The sequence below is a fragment of the Littorina saxatilis genome, linkage group LG15 (assembly GCF_037325665.1).
Source record: "Littorina saxatilis isolate snail1 linkage group LG15, US_GU_Lsax_2.0, whole genome shotgun sequence".
NCBI classification, from domain to species: domain Eukaryota; kingdom Metazoa; phylum Mollusca; class Gastropoda; order Littorinimorpha; family Littorinidae; genus Littorina; species Littorina saxatilis.
The window spans coordinates 10,000,570-10,010,123 of NC_090259.1; the positions used below are offsets into that span (position 1 = coordinate 10,000,570).

The 9,554-nt window shown below is 40.5% G+C and overlaps 1 protein-coding gene and 1 non-coding gene across 2 annotated transcripts in view; one reads left to right on the forward strand and one right to left on the reverse strand.

Annotated features, from left to right (window-relative positions):
- Window positions 1–1,244, reverse strand: part of LOC138948487 (ATP-dependent RNA helicase A-like) — a 72,435-nt gene extending 71,191 nt beyond the window's left edge. The window contains exon 1 of the mRNA XM_070320043.1: window positions 1,079–1,244. The gene's annotated coding sequence lies outside the window, so the exon portion shown is untranslated. The remainder of the gene's footprint in view (window positions 1–1,078) is intronic.
- Window positions 1,245–1,453: 209 nt separating this feature from the next.
- On the forward strand, window positions 1,454–1,572 carry LOC138949554 (5S ribosomal RNA). Its single transcript, XR_011450331.1, has one exon. It is a non-coding gene; the product is annotated as a 5S ribosomal RNA (ribosomal RNA).
- The last annotated feature ends 7,982 nt before the right edge of the window (window positions 1,573–9,554 follow it).

Consider the following 9,554-nt stretch of genomic DNA (forward strand, 5'->3'; position numbering starts at 1 on the left):
TGCCTGGTACACACGCCCTTATCGGTACATCATCAACTACGATTGTTCTCTGGACAAGCTGTTTAATGCATTTTGCGAGTATTTCTAGCTCTTCTGCGGTGCAGTAGGCCCTATAGATGATGAAGGTGTCCAAGATCTCAGGAGATGTGTGTGTAATCACTAGGTATTCAGTCAAATCCATGCAAGAGGCTTTCAACTGACGAGGACAACCAAGCCACCATTATGCACCGACTTGACATAAATCAACAGACGTGCCTTTAGAACAAGGTATGTGCAGAGGTGCCTTATCTGAACAGACAACTAAAGCTTGATGATGTTTCCGTCACACTTTGTCTTTTAGATCTTCATGGGATATACAGGTTACAACACAAGTGATTCTCTATATGGCTTGTATTTCAGTCAAGACCCAGCGGGAATATCAAAGGGACTCACTCGCCAGAGGCTCGTGAGTCCCTTGATATTCATCCGCTGGGTCTTGACTGAAATACAAGCCATATAAACAACCACTCGTGTTGTAACCTCTATATATTGATCCATGTCACACTTTTCTGAACAAAATATTAAGCATAGTAGTACTGTGTCCTGCGTTATGGTTGACACACACAAATATCAAGCTTTATCCTGGCATTATTAAAAAAGAATGCAACAAGTTATCTTCCAAATGTCACACTCACAAGCTCATATAAGATTAAGAAAGAAAGAATGACAGAAAATATTCATGAAAATTGGTTCAACCTAAACGCACACATCATGTACTAATGTATTACATGTACTATTATCATAACACTGATTGAGTGATTCAGTAATTGATTCATCATTCAATGTGAGTTCTGTTAGGTCTTCCGTAGAGGACTGGGTTCTTGCGAACGTCTCAGTTCTGCGACATAACATAACATATGCGGCCTAATAGGCTTTTCCGCCTTTTGTCTGCTATGTTTTCCAATGCATCTGCAGAGACAGATCCTGTTGACATTTGTTGCAAGTAAAAACTATAGGCCCTAAAGAAAGTTCTGAGATTGTGAAAAATACTGAAAATACTCAACATGAAACCAATCAAAAGCAGTCCCCAGCAACCTACCTCCCGCAAAATGCAGTTATTTCCAGGCTATAAAAACAGCAATCAATGTTCACAAATACACGCACGATCAGTTACAAGTTCGAAGAAATCATATAAATGGAGTAAATGCTGTGGTGATTATCAACACTATGAACTTTTGACTCCCAAAACAAAAAAACAAACCGGTTTGTCACTTCCGGTAGAAACAGAGAACACCGGAAGTACAATTATCTGAATATTTCTGTCAAATATGTAAAAATCATCAACACAATTGAACTAAGTGAGTCGTACTTATATCATCAGTCCTATGGCATCAAACAGCCATGAAATTATTTACTATCATTGAAAATTAGAGGCAAAAAACGATAATAAGTAGTTAAAATTTCCGTAACTGTCGCCAACGGCCATACCACGTTGAAAGCACCGGTTCTCGTCCGATCACCGAAGTTAAGCAACGTCGGGCCCGGTTAGTACTTGGATGGGTGACCGCCTGGGAACACCGGGTGCAGTTGGCATTCATTTTTGTTATTTCTCACTTTGTTTAGTTGCATATGGTTTTTTTTCAGTCTCGGATTTCACTTGTTAATGAAGTTCTTTTTTCTGTCATCAAAGAACCGAGCCTTTGAGTTTACCAAGCTGGCTGTCAAGATTTTATTTTTGATTTGGGTCCGTACAGTTTTTACGCCACACCGCCTTGCCGACACACACATATGTTACAGGCATTAAGTGAAACCAGGCATTACGCGTAATGCCTGAAATGTTCAGGCATTACGCATAATGCCTGTGACCACTAGGCATTACACGTAATGCCTAAAAATACAAGGCATTACGTGTAATGGCTAAATATCGTTTGATAGAATCGGTCGAACAACAACACCTTTGACTCTCGCTCGTTTCTTCTTCTTCTGACACTGACTCTGCGCACAAAGATTTGTAAAGTTCTATCGCGTGGCGTGGTATGTTGTCGTATTTCTCGTGCAACTCCTTCTCCATGCGATCACGCCCGCCATGGCCTGTGGCCACATGTGCGTCGCTCTCCACCCAATATTGACGGACTGTGTGATGATATCTTCTGCTATGGTCTGTTGAGACAGTGATATCAACATCGAGACTGGAGGTCGAGATTTTGATATCACTGTTGAAACAGACCAATAGCAGAAGATATCATCACACAGTCAGACAATGTTAGATATATTGCTAATTCTCTGGACATTTTGTATTTACTGTAAAGAAATTACAAAAGTATTTGTCTCAGTTTTGGCTGTTCCATATCCCTCCCTCTGATTATTATTTCTTTTTGTTCACGCTTTTCTTGTACTTTTCAGTATTTCAAAATGTTTTTTCTTTCAAAAAGTCTTTAGTCACTTGCTCAACTAGATTCTGGGATAATTACATTTTCATATATATATTTTTTGTTTTTAAATTTAGGTGTTTTTGTTTTTGAAGTGGGGAAGCAATAAAGAGGTCGTCGATATCAAAACTGATATCGACGGAAATGTCGTCGATATCACTTTTGCACTGAGCTCAATTTTGCCCAAACTTGACCAATGGAAATCCACGTAACATATGAAATAGCAATATTCAAGGGTAGCATAGTAGAGAATGGATTCCTCAGCTGTGTTAGTCCTTTTCTGTACAAGCCTTTCGATGTCACCGCATCTTAATACCTCGAATCTGAAAATTAAAGTAAATGACAACTATTTAGTGGCAATAACAGGACATGTTTATCAAGGTTATAAACAATGTACCATAACTCTCGGCAGCGAGTCGGATATAATTATAACACGTAGGACAGGGTCCAGATTGAATTCATCTTGCTAAAACAACAACATGTCAGTGTACCCGAGCGCTACATTCAAACTTCTAAAGATCGTGAATAACTTACGTCGAATAATAACAACAAATCTTCCTTATGAGAAAAAAAAAACCCCGTTTACACAGGGTTTCTCAAGCGATCAATAATAATAATTTGATATCGTAGTTTTCAACAGACCCGGTATGTGAGATAACACAACGCAATTTTCTTATTAACTGTTTTTGTTCCAGCAAGAACGATACAGTCAGTGTACTAAGCCTTTTTTGTTACCTCCCTTTGACATTATAATTATGTGTCAATTACTCTATCAGAGACAGCATTGGAGATAACCCGGGTTTCAGTATTGTTTCACGATAGACGTAGAGCTGAATACCAACACTCAAATCTGTTTTTGACAAACACCACACATCACTTACTTTCCCAAGAGATGATACTCATGACGTGACTTTGTCGTTTTCTGGAAGGCAGCTTTTACTTCTTCGATTGTTCTGAAGTACACAGCTTTCGGGAGCAACTTTATGTCGTCCTTTTCATAATGTTCAAACAAACGTCGAGTAAACAATTGTTCTTTTTCATTATCCTCCATGGTGACGAATAAGCAACTGGTGAAAACTCGACTGGAAATATTGGACCTCGGCTTTCCATTGTGACATGCACTCACACTTACGTGAAATTCAAACTGTGGTGAACAGTATGTCAGAAATACATTATTTTACATTGTGAACCATCACTCATAATCGCAAAATAAAATGTGCATTCATTTCAAAGCTCACTTGATTGAATGTCAGTTACTATATTCACACCATGACATTTTGTCAACACTTTGTCCTTAAAAAATGTTCTCACCGCCATCCAAGAGGTAATGTGTATTGCCTGAATTGCTTCAGGCAATAAGCGTAATTTTGAGAGTCAAATTTCAGGCATTACGTGTAATGCCTGGTATTTTTAGGCATTACGTGTAATGCCTAGTGGTCACAGGCATTACGCGTAATGCCTGAACATTTCAGGCATTACGCGTAATGCCTGGTTTCACTTAATGCCTGTAACTGACGTAGGAGAAGGGTTCCTCGTATGCGTGTATCTATAAACCGGTTGTACAAGGCGGGCCGAGGGGGCATCAAGAAGTGACGCTCCGTAAACATACAGTAATTCAACCCGGTTTAAAGGATTAAAATGATCGTTGGTTACTGGCAATACTGCAAAACATGTATTAAATTCGGCAGGTTTTTGTTTGCTGTGTAAAGTTCATGAGCTATACTCCCAGAATGCGCCAGACACAGTAATTATTAGTTTGGAAGTTACACACCTTTCGCACTCGAGCAAGACATTGTAAACATTGAGATAAGCTGCAGGAACTTGAAGTACGTGGGCCTAGTCCGGTGTAACACGAGAAAATTACTCACACGAGATTTTTATTCCGGAGTGAACATTTCGTACGAAAAAGTTACTCCCTTTACGAAAAAAGCACTCCCCCATTCACGAGAAAATTACTCCCCAAGACAGGTGAGTTCCGAGTAAAAATTTCGTACAAAAATGTTACTCCCCTGACGAATAAATAACGAATAAATTACTTCACCCCAACACGAGCAATTTAACTTCCCATGCCAGGAGTACGAAATTTTTACTCCCTTGTCCCCTGTTAGTCTTGGTGGTGGAAGGGGTGGAAGGAGGGTAGCGCGACATTCGTGTGCGCGAGATCACTTATATTATTACTAGCAGTTAAGCCCGGCTTCGCCCGGGAGTAAGCGGAGCCCTCATTAGCTTTACCTCCTTTGTTTGGATACAAAAAAAGAGTTATCTCCCTTACCTTCTAGAAATTTCCGGAACTGTCCAGTTAATTTTTCATTCTTCATTTCTTCCCCTCATAGGAGCAATAGCGAGTCTCTAATATCACTGGCATGATGTGCTTGCTACAGGTGAACAGTAGGCACTGAACTGGTCTTGCACCATATAGGCTGTATTCAATAAATGGGAGGTCCATAATCTGAGAAAGGAAACAATGAATCAAGAAACTAAAACCCAGGTGCACATCTGCGGCACCTAGGGAGTGTACGTGCACACTATCTTGTTCCTGCCTCTTGCCATCTCAGAGGTATGGCGACCACAGACAAAAAAGAGTTATCTCCCTTACCTTCTAGAAATTTCCGGAACTGTCCAGTTATTTTTTTCATTCTTCATTTCTTCTCCTCATAGGAGCAATAGCAAGTCTCTAATATCACTGGCATGATGTGCTTGCCACAGGTGAACAGTAGGCACTGAACTGGTCTTGCACCATATAGGCTGTATTCAATAAATGGGAGGTCCATAATCTGAGAAAGGACTGAAACAATGAATCAAGAAACTAAAACCCAGGTGCACATCTGCGGCACCCAGGGAATGTACGTGCACACTATCTTGTTCCTGCCTCTTGCCATCTCAGAGGTATGGCGACCACAGACAAAAAAGAGTTATCTCCCTTACCTTCTAGAAATTTCCGGAACTGTCCAGTTAATTTTTCATTCTTCATTTCTTCCCCTCATAGGAGCAATAGCGAGTCTCTAATATCACTGGCATGATGTGCTTGCTACAGGTGAACAGTTATCTCCCTTACCTTCTAGAAATTTCCGGAACTGTCCAGTTAATTTTTCATTCTTCATTTCTTCCCCTCATAGGAGCAACAGCGAGTCTCTAATATCACTGGCATGATGTGCTTGCCACAGGTGAACAGTAGGCACTGAACTGGTCTTGCACCATATAGGCTGTATTCAATAAATGGGAGGTCCATAATCTGAGAAAGGAAACAATGAATCAAGAAACTAAAACCCAGGTGCACATCTGCGGCACCTAGGGAGTGTACGTGCACACTATCTTGTTCCTGCCTCTTGCCATCTCAGAGGTATGGCGACCACAGACAAAAAAGAGTTATCTCCCTTACCTTCTAGAAATTTCCGGAACTGTCCAGTTAATTTTTCATTCTTCATTTCTTCCCCTCATAGGAGCAACAGCGAGTCTCTAATATCACTGGCATGATGTGCTTGCTACAGGTGAACAGTAGGCACTGAACTGGTCTTGCACCATATAGGCTGTATTCAATAAATGGGAGGTCCATAATCTGAGAAAGGAAACAATGAATCAAGAAACTAAAACCCAGGTGCACATCTGCAGCACCTAGGGAGTGTACGTGCACACTATCTTGTTCCTGCCTCTTGCCATCTCAGAGGTATGGCGACCACAGACAGACAGACAGACAGACACACAGACAGACACTCTCTTTTATTATATGTACTAGCAGTTAAGCCCGGCTTCGCCCGGGAGTAAGCGGAGCCCTGTAGCAATTTAAGACGCTCGCTATCCCATTATCATTAGCTTTACCTCCTTTGTTTGGATACAAAAAAAGAGTTATCTCCCTTACCTTCTAGAAATTTCCGGAACTGTCCAGTTAATTTTTCTTTCTTCATTTCTTCCCCTCACAGGAGCAATAGCGAGTCTCTAATATCACTGGCATGATGTGCTTGCTACAGGTGAACAGTAGGCACTGAACTGGTCTTGCACCATATAGGCTGTATTCAATAAATGAGAGGTCCATAATCTGAGAAAGGAAACAATGAATCAAGAAACTAAAACCCAGGTGCACATCTGCGGCACCTAGGGAGTGTACGTGCACACTATCTTGTTCCTGCCTCTTGCCATCTCAGAGGTATGGCGACCACAGACCAAAAAGAGTTATCTCCCTTACCTTCTAGAAATTTCCGGAACTGTCCAGTTAATTTTTCATTCTTCATTTCTTCCCCTCATAGGAGCAATAGCAAGTCTCTAATATCACTGGCATGATGTGCTTGCTACAGGTGAACAGTTATCTCCCTTACCTTCTAGAAATTTCCGGAACTGTCCAGTTAATTTTTCATTCTTCATTTCTTCCCCTCATAGGAGCAACAGCGAGTCTCTAATATCACTGCCATGATGTGCTTGCTACAGGTGAACAGTAGGCACTGAACTGGTCTTGCACCATATAGGCCGTATTCAATAAATGGGAGGTCCATAATCTGAGAAAGGAAACAATGAATCAAGAAACTAAAACCCAGGTGCACATCTGCGGCACCTAGGGAGTGTACGTGCACACTATCTTGTTCCTTCCTCTTGCCATCTCAGAGGTATGGCGACCACAGACAAAAAAGAGTTATCTGCCTTACCTTCTAAAAATTTCCGGAACTGTCCAGTTAATTTTTCATTCTTCATTTCTTCCCCTCATAGGAGCAACAGCGAGTCTCTAATATCACTGGCATGATGTGCTTGCTACAGGTGAACAGTAGGCACTGAACTGGTCTTGCACCATATAGGCTGTATTCAATAAATGGGAGGTCCATAATCTGAGAAAGGAAACAATGAATCAAGAAACTAAAACCCAGGTGCACATCTGCGGCACCTAGGGAGTGTACGTGCACACTATCTTGTTCCTGCCTCTTGCCAGCTCAGAGGTATGGCGACCACAGACAGACAGACAGACAGACACTCTCTTTTATTATATGTATAGATAGATTGGCATTATCCCTTCGCCCGCATCCCATTTTTGCATACGAGATTTTTACTGGAAGTAAAAAAAATGGGGAGTAAAAATTTCGTGGAGGGAGTAATTTTTTCGTGCCTTCGGGAGTTCTTTTCTCGTACGAAAAGTGTACTCGGTGTAAGAATTTCGTACGAAATATTTACTCCGGAGTACATTTTTCGTGGAGTAAAAATTTCGTGTTACACCGGGCCAGTCAAATGAGCACAATGGTTTAAAAAGAAAATTGCGACAAACCATAATACCTACCAAATTCGATTTTCAGCGCCTGGTGTTGACAATTGACATTAATTTTGATCTTGACATGTGCATGCCAGGTGAAACTATGTGCACGGCTTAATTGGAAGTAAAACAAACTCAAGATATAAACTGTGACGAATGCGATATGAAATAAAACTGGCAGGGAATCAAAATTCCTGATAACACGACGGCGCACAACCGATGTGTAGTGAAACCCGTTCATATTTGTTTGCAAACTGTCATAAACTTTGGCAATAACATTATTAAACGAATAAAATGAGTGCCGGCTGCCGTACACGAAACAGTCAGCGGCCGACCGCAGCAGAGAAGCGGGGCAGCCGTACCAGTGCACTGTTGGCGGCCGTCACGAACTGCTAGCACAGCGGCGACGCGTACCGTCTAAAAAAAATACACATGCTCTTTTCCTCAGCCGATGACACAAACACACTTTCATATTGGGACACTACTATTGATGCATTTCAGTCATGACCTAATCAAATGACCTTTGTTGCTTCAAGCCTCTTGTAATCTCCACCATTTAAAAAAACCATCCCCAAATCGAACAATATCAACAAATACGACGCTGTCACAAATCTAAAATAGAAGCCTCAAAAATCAAACCGATAACATGTTAATCCTCATGCAATCATGAATCCGCTGAGACCAAATCAACTTTGCTGGCTTCGATAATTAAGACACATTAATTATTAGTTTGGAAGTTACACACCTTTCGCACTCGAAACCTGGTTGACTACCGGACTGCAGAATGCTGCCGTAACACACGGCGATTTTTCTGCCGTAACACTTCCCCCGGCGTGAAGACTCTGTTTTTACATTTAGTCAAGTTATGACTAAATGTTTTAACATAGAGGGGGGAATCGAGACGAGGGTCGTGATGTATGTATGTGTGTATGTGTGTGTGTGTGTGCGTGTGTGTCTGTAGAGCGATTCAGAGTAAAATACAGGACCGATCTTTATGAAATTTGACATGAGAGTTCCTGGTAATGATATCCCCGGACATTTTTTCTTTTTTTCGATAAATGTCTATGATGACGTCCGGCTTTTTGTAAAAGTTGAGGCGGCACTGTCATCTCTCAATTTTCAATCAAATTGATTGAAATTTTGGCCAAGCAATCTTCGACGAAGGTCGGACTTCGGTATTGCATTTCAGCTTGGTGGCTTAAAAATTCATTGATGACTTTGGTCATTAAAAATCTGAAAATTGTAAAAAAAAAAAAGTTTTTATAAAACGATCCAAATTTACGTTCATCTTATTCTTCATCATTTCCTGATTCCAAAAACATATAAATATGTTATATTTGGATTAAAAACAAGCTCTGAAAATTAAAAATATAAAAATTATGATCAATTTAAAAACACTTTCATCTTATTCCTTGTCGGTTCCTGATTCCAAAAACATATACTGGATATGATATGTTTGGATTAAAAACACGCTCAGAAAGTTAAAACGAAGAGAGGTGCAGTAAAGCGTGCTATGAAGCACAGCGCAATTACCGTGCGCTACCGCGCCAAACAGGCTCGTCACTTTCACTGCCTTTTGCACTAGAGGCGGACTACGTTCAGTTTCATTCTGTGAGTTCCACAGCTTGACTAAAATAATGTAGTAATTTCGCCTTACGCGACTTGTTCATCATTCAGCTTGTTGTTTTTGTAGTCTTTTTAACTGTCTGAGCTTATTTGTAATCCAAACATCATGTAACATATGTATATGTTTTGGGAATAAGGATATGATAAAGAATAGGATGAAATCACTTATGGATCGATTTCTAACATTTTAATCGGAGTACCTAATTAACCTCTTTTCGTTAATTGTGATCACATTTGTTTTAGAGTAAACATGGCATATCTATAGGCCTATTCTTTAAATTCAGAATTTGTTG